This window comes from Canis lupus, chromosome 4 (assembly GCF_011100685.1).
Source record: "Canis lupus familiaris isolate Mischka breed German Shepherd chromosome 4, alternate assembly UU_Cfam_GSD_1.0, whole genome shotgun sequence".
NCBI lineage: Eukaryota > Metazoa > Chordata > Mammalia > Carnivora > Canidae > Canis > Canis lupus.
The window spans coordinates 2,305,997-2,319,006 of record NC_049225.1 but is presented as its reverse complement, the minus strand read 5'-3'; the positions used below and the strand labels follow the sequence as shown (position 1 = coordinate 2,319,006).

The 13,010-nt window shown below is 36.6% G+C and overlaps 1 long non-coding RNA gene across 1 annotated transcript in view; it reads left to right on the top strand.

Moving 5' to 3' along the window:
• The window catches only part of LOC119876185, a 36,618-nt gene extending 28,108 nt beyond the window's left edge, over positions 1 to 8,510 (top strand). Inside the window, exon 3 of the long non-coding RNA XR_005357724.1 lies at positions 6,136 to 8,510. This is a non-coding gene — a long non-coding RNA (uncharacterized LOC119876185). The remainder of the gene's footprint in view (positions 1 to 6,135) is intronic.
• The last annotated feature ends 4,500 nt before the right edge of the window (positions 8,511 to 13,010 follow it).

The following is a 13,010-nucleotide window of genomic DNA, read 5'->3' as shown; positions in this document are numbered from 1 at the left end:
TTCATCCATCATAATAAGTAAACATAATACTAACATAATGACATAATGTTGTGTTGACTATTCTAGGTGTCTGGGCATTCCATTTTACAATCATTTTGTCTCTATATACTAATAGTATACTGGGATTTTGATTGAGAGTGCATTGATTCTACAGATCAAGTTGGGCAGAAATGACATTCTAAGAGTACTGTGTTTCTCAATCCGTTTATTTGTATCTAATTTCATGTTTTATTTTTTAAATATCATGTTTTAAATCAAAATTTTATAGTTTAATGGTTTCCAAACATATATATTGTTATTATTATTCCTTTGGTGATATTGTATATTTATGGTTTTTTAATTTAAAATTCCATTTATCCATTTATGGTATACAGGAAAATAATTGACTTTTGTATATTGATCTTGCTATTTTTCTTTATTAGAGTCAAGGGCTTTTATTTGTTCATTTGTCTTTGTTATTGTTTTATCAGGAGGTGGATATGTGGTAGATTCTTTGGTATTTCCTACATAGACAATCACATCACTAGAATGTTGAGTAGGAATAATAAGGGATCATAATAGCTTTATTCCCAGTCTTAAAGGGAAGGGTCTCTCACCATTAAGTATGATGCTTACTGAAAGATTTTTGTAGATGTTCTTTTTTTAATAATAAATTTATTTTTTATTGGTATTCAATTTGCCAACATACAGAATAACACCCAGTGCTCATCCCGTCAAGTGCCCCCGTCAGTGCCCGTCACCCATTCACCCCCACCCCCCGCCCTCCTCTCCTTCCACCACCCCTAGTTCATTTCCCAGAGTTAGGACTCTTCATGTTCTGTCTCCCTTTCTGATATTTCCCACCCATTTCTTTATCAAATTGGAGACTTCCTCCTATTCCTAGCATACTGAGAGTTTTATCATAAATAGGTGTTGGAGTTTTTCTAATGATTTCTCTATGTCAAGTTCTATCTGCATATGATTTTCCTTTTTTAGCTTGTGGAATACATTTGCGATTTTGAAATGTTGAGCCAGTGTTGACTACCTGTAATAAACACTATTAAGTCATAGTGTGTAATTACTCTCAGACATTATTGGATTTGGTTTGGTTTGATAATACCTTGTGGAAGATTTTCATGTCTATTCATGAGAGGTACTGGTTTGTAGTTATCTTTTCCTGTAATGTCTTTATCTGTTTTGGTATTAAGGTAATGCTGGTCTCACAAAATAAGAAAGCATTAGTCCTATTTTTATTTTGTGGAAAATTGGTGTTATTTCTTCATTCAAAATATTCCATTTTATTTTGTGGAAAATTGGTGTTATCTGGTAAAATTCACCAGTAAAATCATCTGGAGCTGGTGGGGTGTTTTTATGCTGATTAATTGTTATTCAATTTACTAGATATAGATCTGTTCATATTACCTATTTCTTCTAGTTTGTGTTTTGGTTGTTTATATCTTTTAGGACATCAGTCCATTTATCTAAATGACCAAATATGTGGACACAGAATTGTAATATTCCTTTATTATTCTTTTAATGTTCATGGGCTCAGTAGTGACAACCTCTCTTTCATTTTTGATTTTAAAATTTGTGTCTTCACTTTTCCCTGCTCAGCCTGGCTGGAGGTTTGTCCATTTTATCGATATGTTGAATAAGACTTTGGTTTCCCTGACTTTCTTTATTGTTTTCCTGTTTTTCAGTTCTTTCGTTTTTGCTCTTTTACCTTCTATTTTCTTCTGGTTCATTAAGCTTAATTTGATCTTCTTGTTTTAGTTTCCTAAGATGAAGGCTAAGTTATATATTGTAGATTTAAATTATTGTTGACATATATATATCATGGTATGAATTTCCATCTAAGCACTATTTCTGCTGCATCTCACAATTGTTAAGTTGTATGTTCATTTTTATTTAGTTGAATATATTCTATATTTTCCTTGAGAGTTATTCTCTGATCCATGTGTTAGAAGTATGCAATTTAATCCCCAATTATTTTGGAATTTTGCAGCTATCTTTCACTTATTGATTTCTAGTTTCATTCCATTGTCGAGTAGGAGGGTATTTTTCCCGATTTCCATTTTATTAATTGGTTAAGTTGTGTTTATGGCCCAGAATATCATCTTATCTATATTGGAGAAGGTTGCCTACAAGGTTTTTTTTGTATATATTTTTTTATTGGATTTCGATTTAACAACATGTAGTATAACACCCAGTACTCATCCTGTCAAGTGCGCCCTTCAGTGCCCATCACCCAGTCACCCCATCCCTCCACCCACCTCCCTTTCCACACCCCTTGTTCATTTCCCAGAGTTAGGAGTCTCTCATGTTCTGTCATCCTCTCTGATTTTTCTGACTCATTTTCTCTCCTTTCCCCTATAATTCCTTTCTCCTTTTTTTAATATTCCCCATATGAGTGAAACCATATAATGTTTGTCCTCCTCCTATTGACTTACTTCACTCAGCATAATACCCTCCAGTTCCATCCACGTTGAAGCAAATGGTGGGTATTTGTCGTTTCTAATGGCTGAGCAATATTCCATTGTATACATAAACCACATCTTCTTTATCCATCCATCTTTCGATGGACACTGAGGCTCCTTCCACAGTTTGGCTATTGTGGACATTGCTGCTATAAACATTGGGGTGCAGGTGTCCCGGCGTTTCACTGCATCTGTATCTTTGGGGTAAGTCCCCAGCAGGGCAATTGCTGGGTGTAGGGCAGTTCTATTTTTAACTCTTTGAGGAACCTCCACACAGTTTTCCAGAGTGGCTGCACCAGTTCACATTCCCACCAACAGTGTAAGAGGGTTCCCTTTTCTCCGCGTCCTCTCCAACATTTGTGGTTTCCTGCCTTGTTCATTTTCCCCATTCTCACTGCTGTGAGGTGGTATCTCATTGTGGTTTGGATTTGTATTTCCCTGATGGCAAGTGATGCGGAGCATTTCTCATGTGCTTGTTGGCCATGTCTATGTCTTCCTCTGTGAGGTTTCTCTTCATGTCTTCTGCCCATTTCATGATTGGATTATTTCTTTGCTGTTGAGTTTAACAAGTTCTTTATAGATCTTGGCTACTAGCCCTTTATCTGATATGTCATTTGCAAATATCTTCTCCCATTCTGTAGGTTGTCTTTTAGTTTTGTTGACTGTTTCTTTTGCTGTGCAGAAGCTTTTTCTCTTGATGAAGTCCTGATAGTTCATTTTTGCCTTTGTTTCCCTTGCCTTCTTAGATGTATCTTGCAAGAAGTAAAAGGAATTCAAATTGGCAAAGAAGATGTCAAACTCTCCCTCTTTGCAGATGACATGATACTGTACATAGAAAACACAAAAGACTCCACCCCAAGATTGCTAGAACTCATACAGCAATTCGGCAGGGTGGCAGGATACAAAATCAATGCCCAGACATCAGTGGCATTTCTATACACTAACAATGAGACTGTAGAAAGAGAAATTAAGGAGTCAATCCCATTTGCACCCCAAAGCAATAAGATACCTAGGAATAAACCTAACAAAAGAGGTAAAGAATCTGTACCCTAAAAACTATAGAACATTTCTGAAAGACATTGAGGGAGACACAAAGAGATGGAAAAATATTCCATGCTCATGGATTGGAAGAATGAACATTGTGAAAATGTCAATGCTACCCAAGGCAATTTACACCTTCAATGCAATCCCTATCAAAATACTGTGGACTTTCTTCAGAGAGTTGGAACAAATCATCTTTAGATTTGTGTGGAATCAGAAAAGACCCTGAATAGCCAGGGGAATATTGAAAAAGAAAACCATATCTGGGGGCATCACAATGCCAGATTTGAAGTTGTATTACAAAGCTGTGGTCATCAAGACAGTGTGGTACTGGCACAAAAACAGACACATAGATCAATGGAACAGAATAGAGAACCCAGAAATGAGCCCTCAACTCTATGGTCAAGTAATATTTGACAAAGCAGGAAAGACTATCCATTGGAAAAAGGACAGTCTCTTCAATAAATGGTGCTGGGGAAATTGGACAGCCATGTGCAGAAGAATGAAACTAGACAATTCTCTTACATCATACACAAAGATAAACTCAAAATGGATGAAAGATCTAAATGTGAGACAAGAATGCATCAAAATCCTAGAGAACACAGGCAACACCCTTTTTGAACTTGGCCTGCAAGCTTGAAGATAATGTACTTATAGGATGGAATATTCTACAAATGTCAATTAGATTAAGTTCATTCATAGTACTTTCAAGATTTCTATATCCTCTTTGATTTTCTATCTGCTTGATCTATGAATTATCGATGGGGAGTATTGAAGTCTCCAACTACAGCAGTGGGATTATCTACTTTTCCTTTCAGTTTGTAGGTTTTGCTCTCATGTATTTTGACATTCATTTATTCTGTACATGCACACTTGGGATTGTTGTATCTTTTCATATCACTTACTGCTTTATTGTTATGGAATGGCCCTCCCTAATGCTAATAATGCTTATTAACCTTTATTGTTCTGAAGTATGATTTGTCTAAGATTAATATAGCCACCCCAGCTTTCTTTTGTTTAGTGGTAGCATGGTATATCTTCCTTTATCCCTTTATTTTAATCTGAATCTTCATATTTAAAGTGTGTTTGGGTTTTGGGTTTTTTGTTTTGTTTTGTTTTGTTGTTTTGTTTTTTTGGTAGAAAACATATATTTGGGTCTCATTTTCCTATCCACACTGATGACCTATTTTTTAATTGCTGTATTTATATCATTCATATTTAAAAATAACTTTGATATTGTTGGATTGATATCTACCATGATTGTAACTGTTCTCCATTCATGGAATACTTTTGTTTTGCTTTCTTCTCCCTTGTCTGGGCTTAATTGAGTATTTGCATAACTCAATTTTATCTCTTCTCTTAGTATATCAATTATACTTTAAAATAACCTACTGGTTGGCAAGATCATAGGTGGACTAGCATACATATTCCTTCTAATAGCATTATACTGCTTTCTGTGTAGTGCTGATATATTATACAGACTATTCTCAGTTTCTCCTTCACATCCTTTATGACATGGATCTCATACATTTCACTTATCCCCATATGGTGTAATCACCCAATACATTGTTACTTTTACATTTTTAAACAAAAATATATCTTTTAGATATATTAAGGATAATAAAAATAAAATATTTTATATTACCTTCATTTATTTCTTATTTCTTACTTTCTTCAGGTAGATCCAACTGTCTTACTTATATCATTTTCTTTCTACTTGAAGAACTTTTAACATTTATTGAAAGAAGTTTCCTGGTGATGAATTCCCTTGGTTTCATATGGCTGAGAAAATCTTTATTTTTTCATCAGAGTTTTTTAAAAACGATTTCCCTGGATATAGAATTCTAAATTAGTGTGAGTTCTTCTTTCTTTCTTCTTTCTTTCTTTCTTTCTTTCTTTCTTTCTTTCTTTCTTTCTTTCTTCTTTCTTTCTTTCTTTCTTTCTTTCTACCTGTTATGTATCTCATCTCACTCTCTTCTTGTTTGCATGATTTGTGGCAAGAAGTCTGATAACTTCTTATTCTTTTCTCTCTACAATTAAGATTCCTATCTTCCTTGACTTCTTTCCAAACTTTCTCTCCTCTGGTATTTCAGTACACCTATATTATACCTTTTGAAATCACCCTGCAGTCCTCAAATGTTCTGTTCTCTTTTTCCTCTCCCTGCATCTTTTTTTCTGTTTGCATTTCTGCTTGAAAAGTTTCAATGGACCTATCGTGCAGTTCTCTGATTCTTTCCTTGTCCCTGTCAGGATTACTGACTGATAAAACTATGGAAGCCATCCTTCATTTCTGCCACTATGTTTGTTATTTCTACCATTTTCTTTTGATACTTTCTTAGAGTTTCCATCTCTCTGCCTCATTTTGCTGTGTATCATCTATTCTTCCAATTTGTAACCTTCATAAATGTTTCTCCAGTGTTTTTCCACCCCTCCTGATCTCTGTTCTATTTGCCTGAGTCCTTGTTGTCCCATGGATTATGTTTTTGTTTTTGTTTTCCCTTCCTTAGTTGCAGCAGAGCAGCTAAAATGGGAGGAATTATAGAATAGTACTCTGTGAGTCTTTTACTCTGAGGAGTAGGCCTTTGTTAAGAGGTTCCCGTGTGTTTCACAATGATTACTTTTTCCCTCTCCTTGCCAGAACCATGATGAACTTATTTTGGATCTTCACCATGAGAATCTGGGGTGGTTTCTGAAGGTAAAACCCACAATACCTTGGCTCAAGTCTGTGCCCACCAAGAGTCTCTTACTCTCATACTAGTTCACAGCCAACTCCAGCAATTTATCAAAATCGCCTGTGCTCCTATCAGTTTATGGCTCCAATGGCTTCTGCTCCAGGTAATCTGATCTCAACTGAACCTCTCTAGCTACTCTGTCTCCCCAGATTTTGAGATGATTATTCATATTGCAACATCATTTATTTGATGAGTCCATGAAAAGTCATTTTCCAGGTCTTTCTTTTGCAAAGAGTGATCACTTCTGAGAACTTTACATGTTGGAGCTAAAACCAGAAATATCATTAATGATTTTATTTTAAAAACACAAGAACATAAAAACTTTAAAGTAATATGTCTAATATATCTCTGTCTGAAAGGGAGAGAAAGTATAGAAAATGAGAGAACTTCCTTTAAAGACTAATACACTTTAAAGACTAAGACATTTTAGGTTTAATTATGATTATTTATAGCTATTATTAAGAGATGAGTATCTCATAGAGTTAATTTATAAAATAAATAGAAGTATAGCAACAGAAATCTACATAGTGTAAGTCAAAGACAACTTGGGTAGCTGAGATATAATCATACAAAGAACCAGTTTCCATATTTTAGCTCTTGCTGGTTTGATGGACACAACATAAGGTGGTCCCTATAATCCCCACCTCCTGGTGTCCATGTATATTTGTAATCCCCCCTTAGTGAAGGGAGAATCTATAACTTGATTCTAACCAATATTATATGGCACAGGTGATGGAATATAGTTTCTTTGATTTTATTACATTATATAAGAAACTGTCTGAGCAGCCTGTGAGACTCTCTTAATGAAATTGAAGAAGCAATGTCATGTTCTGAACCACCTATGTCTAGGGACATATTGCAGGAAACTGTGGGTAGTCTGTAGAACCCAAGGCAACAGTCTATACAAATAGTGAGGGCCCTGAGTCATAGAGTACCAAGAAAATGAATTCTGCCGAATATCTCATTTGGTTTGAAAGAGGATTCTTCCCCAGTCAAGCCTCCAAATGAGAACACACCCTGGCCATCACATTGACTGCAGTCTTGTGGAGCACTATATAGAGGACCCAGCTAAACTATGTTCAGACTCTTAACCCACAGAATCTGTGAGGTAATATGTATTTTGTAGACCACTGAATCCTGGCAGTTTCTTACGTGGCAGTAAAAACCCAATGCAGATGTCTATGAGAAAATTTTTTAAAAAATAAAATTTAAGGGACATGAAAATAAGAGAGAAAAAATTGGTGATTTAATTAGATCATTATATTGAGAGATTATTGTTTAATTCAAAGGAGACTGGAAACTTGTTGAAATATATATTGAAATCTATAGACTTCAAAAGGAAATTTTATTTTTATGCTGTAGAAGACCCAGATGCTTTATGGAATGATTGTTTTATTTGACACTGTATAGTGGAAAGAGCATTGCTACAGGTTCTGAATAGATATGATTTATGATAGTTTTTACTGTTGCTCCCACATGTTTCCAGCTTTCTAACTGCACTTCTTGGTCTCCTTGTAAGTCAGAAATGGAATCATGTGATAAGCTCTGGGTTGACATGGTTCATTTTGTGCTGAAGCACTTACTTACTATTTCAAGATATTCTTTCCCTCTATTATAAGAAATGCAGAACTCCAGCTGCTCCATCAGCCTGGATTCTTAAAAAGCGGTGATGAGCAGACCCCCACTATCAGATCATCATGGACATAGAGCATGAAAAAGAAATACACTTTCATCGTGTAAAGTCACTGAAATTTTGGGGTTATTTTTTGCTGCAGCTTAACTTACCAATCCTTCCTTATAAATTGTTTACATGTCCGACTCACAATTTCCTAGCTATGTGAAATTTAGCTAACCACTCAATGTCTTTATTATATTTCCTTAGCTATGCAATAGGGGAAATAATAATATCTAGCTTTTAGGGTCATTAAGACTAAATGAGATAAAAAAAAATTAAGTGGAATGGTGCAGTTCTTGGCATATGTAGTAACTGTTCATTGCTGTTGTCACCATTGTAATCCACTGATACCACTCTTTATATGTCTTGGCCTTGCCTCTGAGATCTTGCTGACCAAGACAAGAAGGAAAAAGATTCACAGAATACAGAATTCATCCGGTAGATCCAAAGTTGCCTACAAAGTAGTTCCTAAAGGTACTTTTAGCATACAGTCCCTTTGTATTCCAAGTGTCTGATTTTTGTCTGAATTCATGATTTGACTATTGAATTCCAAAGAAAGGAATGTATATTTGTGTGTATGTGTGTGTGTGTATTTTTATATCTTTTACTTAGTGTGGAAAATATTATATATCTATATTTACATATCTATATGTACAAATATATATATACTTAAATCTATCTGTCTCTATTTTTACTTTTTTGGAAAATAAGGACCCTATTGTGACAAGGAAGGCAAACTAAATAGTTGAGAAGGGGAAGGGAGCTTGAATATTGTGGCTACTATAAGGCAAAATCTTATTCTTTGAATGGTTCTGCCTGCTTGTATCTTCTAAATTGCATTATTTTCCCGATATTACAAATAGTATTGGCCAAGTGAAATTTGACATTTTACATACTCTCATGTAAGAATTTTCACCTGTGTTTACTTGCTAGAGAAGCAAAAACATTTTCAGGCAATTTCTTAGGTCCTTAGTATGAAAACAAAAGACAGAAGCACTCATGCAAAATAAGAATAGTTCTTAAATCACATAACTGATTGAGAAATATGCACATTAAATTTTTTGAAAGCCCATTTTAAGTTTGAAAAACAATGGGACCAGATATATCACATAGTATTTTCTATGTTACCAGAAATTATGTGAAGCAAGGATCTGCTTACAGCTTTTCAGTATTTTTATATCCATTATTTTATTTTATATGGAAAACAGTCATGGGAGATAAGCAAGACAGTCATTCTTGCCATTTTATAGATGAAATTATTATTTGGAGTAATTAGGTGAGTAGCCCAAGGCCCCAATGAGAGCTAGCCCCTAAGGCCCTTGTTCCTCTTTTAAAGCTTATATGTAGGTGGGGGCTGTCCTGGGGCAATGGTTGAGTGCCTCCCTTTGGCCCAGGGTGTGATCCTGGAGTCCCAGGATGGAGTCCCACATCAGGCTCCCTGCATGGAGCCTGCTTCTTCCTCTGCCTGTGTCTCTGCCTCTCCCTCACTGTGTCTCTCATGAATAAATAAAGAAAATCTTAAAAAAAAAAAAGGCTGGGGAGCTAGGGTGATGAAATAACTCAGGGCATGAAATAACCTTGGATTCCTTATTCAGTCTATTACCACCAACTGTTTTATGTCAGTTTTTATTCTGATGTTTAATATAGCCAATATTTTACCACTTAATCATGTTTTTCAAAAGATGTTATTTATTTATTTGAGAGAGAGTAAGCAAGAGAAAGAGCCTGAGGAGGCAATCATGACCTAAGCCAATGGCAGATGCTTAACCAACCGAGCCACCCGGGTGCCCTACCACTTAATCATTTATCTCACATCTGATTTCTACAGAGAGGCAGTGAAGTGCTTGAGTTAGTGTGAGCTCTGACTAGGCTGACTGATTTTGAAGCAACTTGCAGAATGTTTAGGGCATATGCCTTGTCAGAAAGACCTAGTTGTGGTTACTAACTAGATGTAAAAATCAAGAGACGGACTAGTTATTTATCTTCCTCAGTCTCCGTTTCTTCAATTTTAAAGATTTTATTTACTTATTCATTTGAGAGAGAGAGAGAGAGAGAGAGCATGTGTGTACACACATGTGGAATGGCAGAGGGAGAGAGAGAGAATCTCAAGCAAACTCTGCACTGAGCCTGGAACCCGATGCAGGGCTCAGTTTCACAACCCTGAGATCATGACCTGAGCTGAAATCAAGAGTCCCATCAGTTGCTTCTATTCTAAAATGTGAGTATCACATAGTATCTGACCTCCTGCTCCTCTTCCTTCCAGGCTTGCCATTCTTTAGTGCTTCTAATCTATTCTTGACCTTTGCAAAAATAAAGACCAACCAATAAGAAAAGCAAAGGCTATTTATTCAGAGCTCGTTATAGCAAGGCAGGTAGTCACCATCACAGATATTTTCACAAAGACTGAAGACAAGCAGAGAGTGGGAAAGCTTTAAAATTGAAAATTGGGGAAGCTTTTGGTATGCCCTGGTTGTAGGCTTTTGGCATGGGGAAGTTGCAGGCAGGCTAACTATAAATAAGGCATCCTATGGTTAGGGGAGCATATTGGGTTTTGTCTGGTTCGTTGTTAGTTGGAAGTAGGGACATAAATTAGAAAAGCTACCAGTTATTAATCAAGTCCTGGCCACTTTGGGCCAATTTTACAAAAGCTATTGTTTGCGTTTTTGGATTGTTACTAGAGATAGCAGTCTGATCCCTGGTCATTGTCCATTTGTACAGTCTCGCCTTCCTCTCATAGTGACACATCTAAGATACAGGTTGTAGAGGGTGACTTTTCTACTTAAAGCCCTTCAATAGCTTCCTGTGTCTTGAGGACAGATTCAAAGTCTCTGGGCAGGGCACACAAGGACCTCCATGGTCCTCCTCCTCCTTGTGTTTGTAGCTCCATCTAAGACCGCTTGTGCAAGGAAGTGGTGCTGTATCCTACAGCAAGAACAAAACCATTTGCACATCCATGGCACACACAGTGTTGCTTGTAATCTCTGCTCATGACGGTCTCTGCAGGGAACACCCTTCATCCCAGTGCTTTTGTCTTCTCTCAGTTTTTCACTCTGTTCAGCCATCTTTTCCTACAGCCTTCACCCAAAGTCATCAGGCTCATCTGTGCTCCTAGAACACTGTGTGCAAACTTCTGCCAGATTGCTTACCACATCATATTACAATTCCATGTTCATGTTTAGCTCTCTGCCCTTCTAGACAGAGAGCTTCTTGAAGATAAAAACCACCTTATGTCTCCTCTTTCCCAGACTGCTTGGTTCCCATGTGGTTCAGTTAGGATTCACATTAGGATCAACATTTTCATTTTCTGACTTCTGCCTGAGAGGGGTTTTTTTTTTTCCAATATATCACATCTTATGAAAATGTGACATTAAGAATGAATGCTGGAAAATAAATTCAAGTGGTGGAGTGGAACCAAATATGATTAAGACATTTTCAATCTGTCCTTTGTGACATTTTAGAAAATGTCTCTATTTTGAGGTTAAGTATCACTTGAGCAGTCCACAAACTGCAATTGGAGGCAAAAACTGCTCTTTGCCTGATGATCAAAAGCAGATAAAGGGGTTCTTTCTGAAACATTTGTTTGTGTCCTGGGATGTAAATACTCACCATTTTTCTGATTAAGACTTCAGTAATGAGAGCCTTGACATAGTGATGAAAGAGCCAACTTCCAGACAAAGAGACAAAGCAAACCTTCTCAAAGGGAGAAGCAGCGAGAAGGACCCTACATTAGATGGTACATTCTGGAAGGGGCTTCTCTCTGTGGAGGCCAGCTCTGCAGAGATGCAAGACCTCCTCTGGATGACCAGGAGCAGATTCACCAGGACCTTTGTCTCTTGTAACTGGCTCCTGCTTTTCTTCTTCCCTTCTCCTGGCCACTAATCTCTCTCAGGTTACAGTTGTGCTAAAAAACCACATTGTTGGGATCCCTGGGTGGCGCAGCGGTTTGGTGTCTGCCTTTGGCCCAGGGCGCGATCCTGGAGACCTGGGATCGAATCCCACGTCGGGCTCCCGGTGCATGGAGCCTGCTTCTCCCTCTGCCTGTGTCTCTGCCTCTCTCTCTCTCTCTGTGTGACTATCATAAAAAAAATTAAAAAAAAAAAAACCACGTTGTTTACATCTGTTTTCTTGCCACTCCCATCCAAACACCTACAGTTCCTAATGCATCCTTCTGGTCATGGCATTTACCTGCTCAAAATGTCAGAGCTCCTCATGGCACCCACTATAAAACTTGCACCAGTGTCATCTGCCTTGGTCTATTATTTCCCTTTTCACTTCTAGCTCACTATATATGTTATGACTTACACTCCAGATAGATTCCTCTCTGTCCTTTTTCAGAGTACATTTTGCATGGTCTTCCTTGCACAAAATTTCTCAACTTAAAATTTTCTCCAAGTTTATAATGATTTGCTGATCTCTTTATCTTAAGGTTCTCCAGATTCACCTGATGGGGCAGGAAGGAGCTTCTTAAAAATACAAATTTCTTGTCCTAGAGGCTTCAGTATTTCTATAAAAAGTACTTATGGAAGACATCCTCTTAGAAGATTTTTAGGAATTACGGTGCTGTCTTAATGTAGCAAAACATATTATAAACACTCCAACTTGGATTGGATGCTACAGATTAACAAAAATAGCAATGTTTCCCAATGGCATTTTTTCAGACATTATGTAAGAAAGAACAGTGTTCAAAATCAAATAATAATTATTGTATTTATTTAGATTTATTGGGTTTTAAGGTATTGATGATAACATTGAAATATATAGTATTAGAATTCTGGGTGCATCTAGAAGCTGCATTTTCAAGAGACACTCAAGGTAATTACTCTTTAGGTGAAATTTTAGGAGGCATTGTTGGAAATAATCCAACATTCTTCATAACTTTCTTTTGGTTGGCAGAACTTCATACCTGGTTAATTATATCCTTCAATGGATTTTCAATGACACAAGAGGCCATATTTTATATACCTTTAATCTCCACAAAACCTTGCAAGGATGCCCTTTTAAACCAGAAGGAAACTGCCAAATGGTAAATCCTTAAGCTCTGAAAATGTGACAAAACATATTGAATAACAGGGTATTTTAATACAGTGTTATTTCATCTAGAAGAAA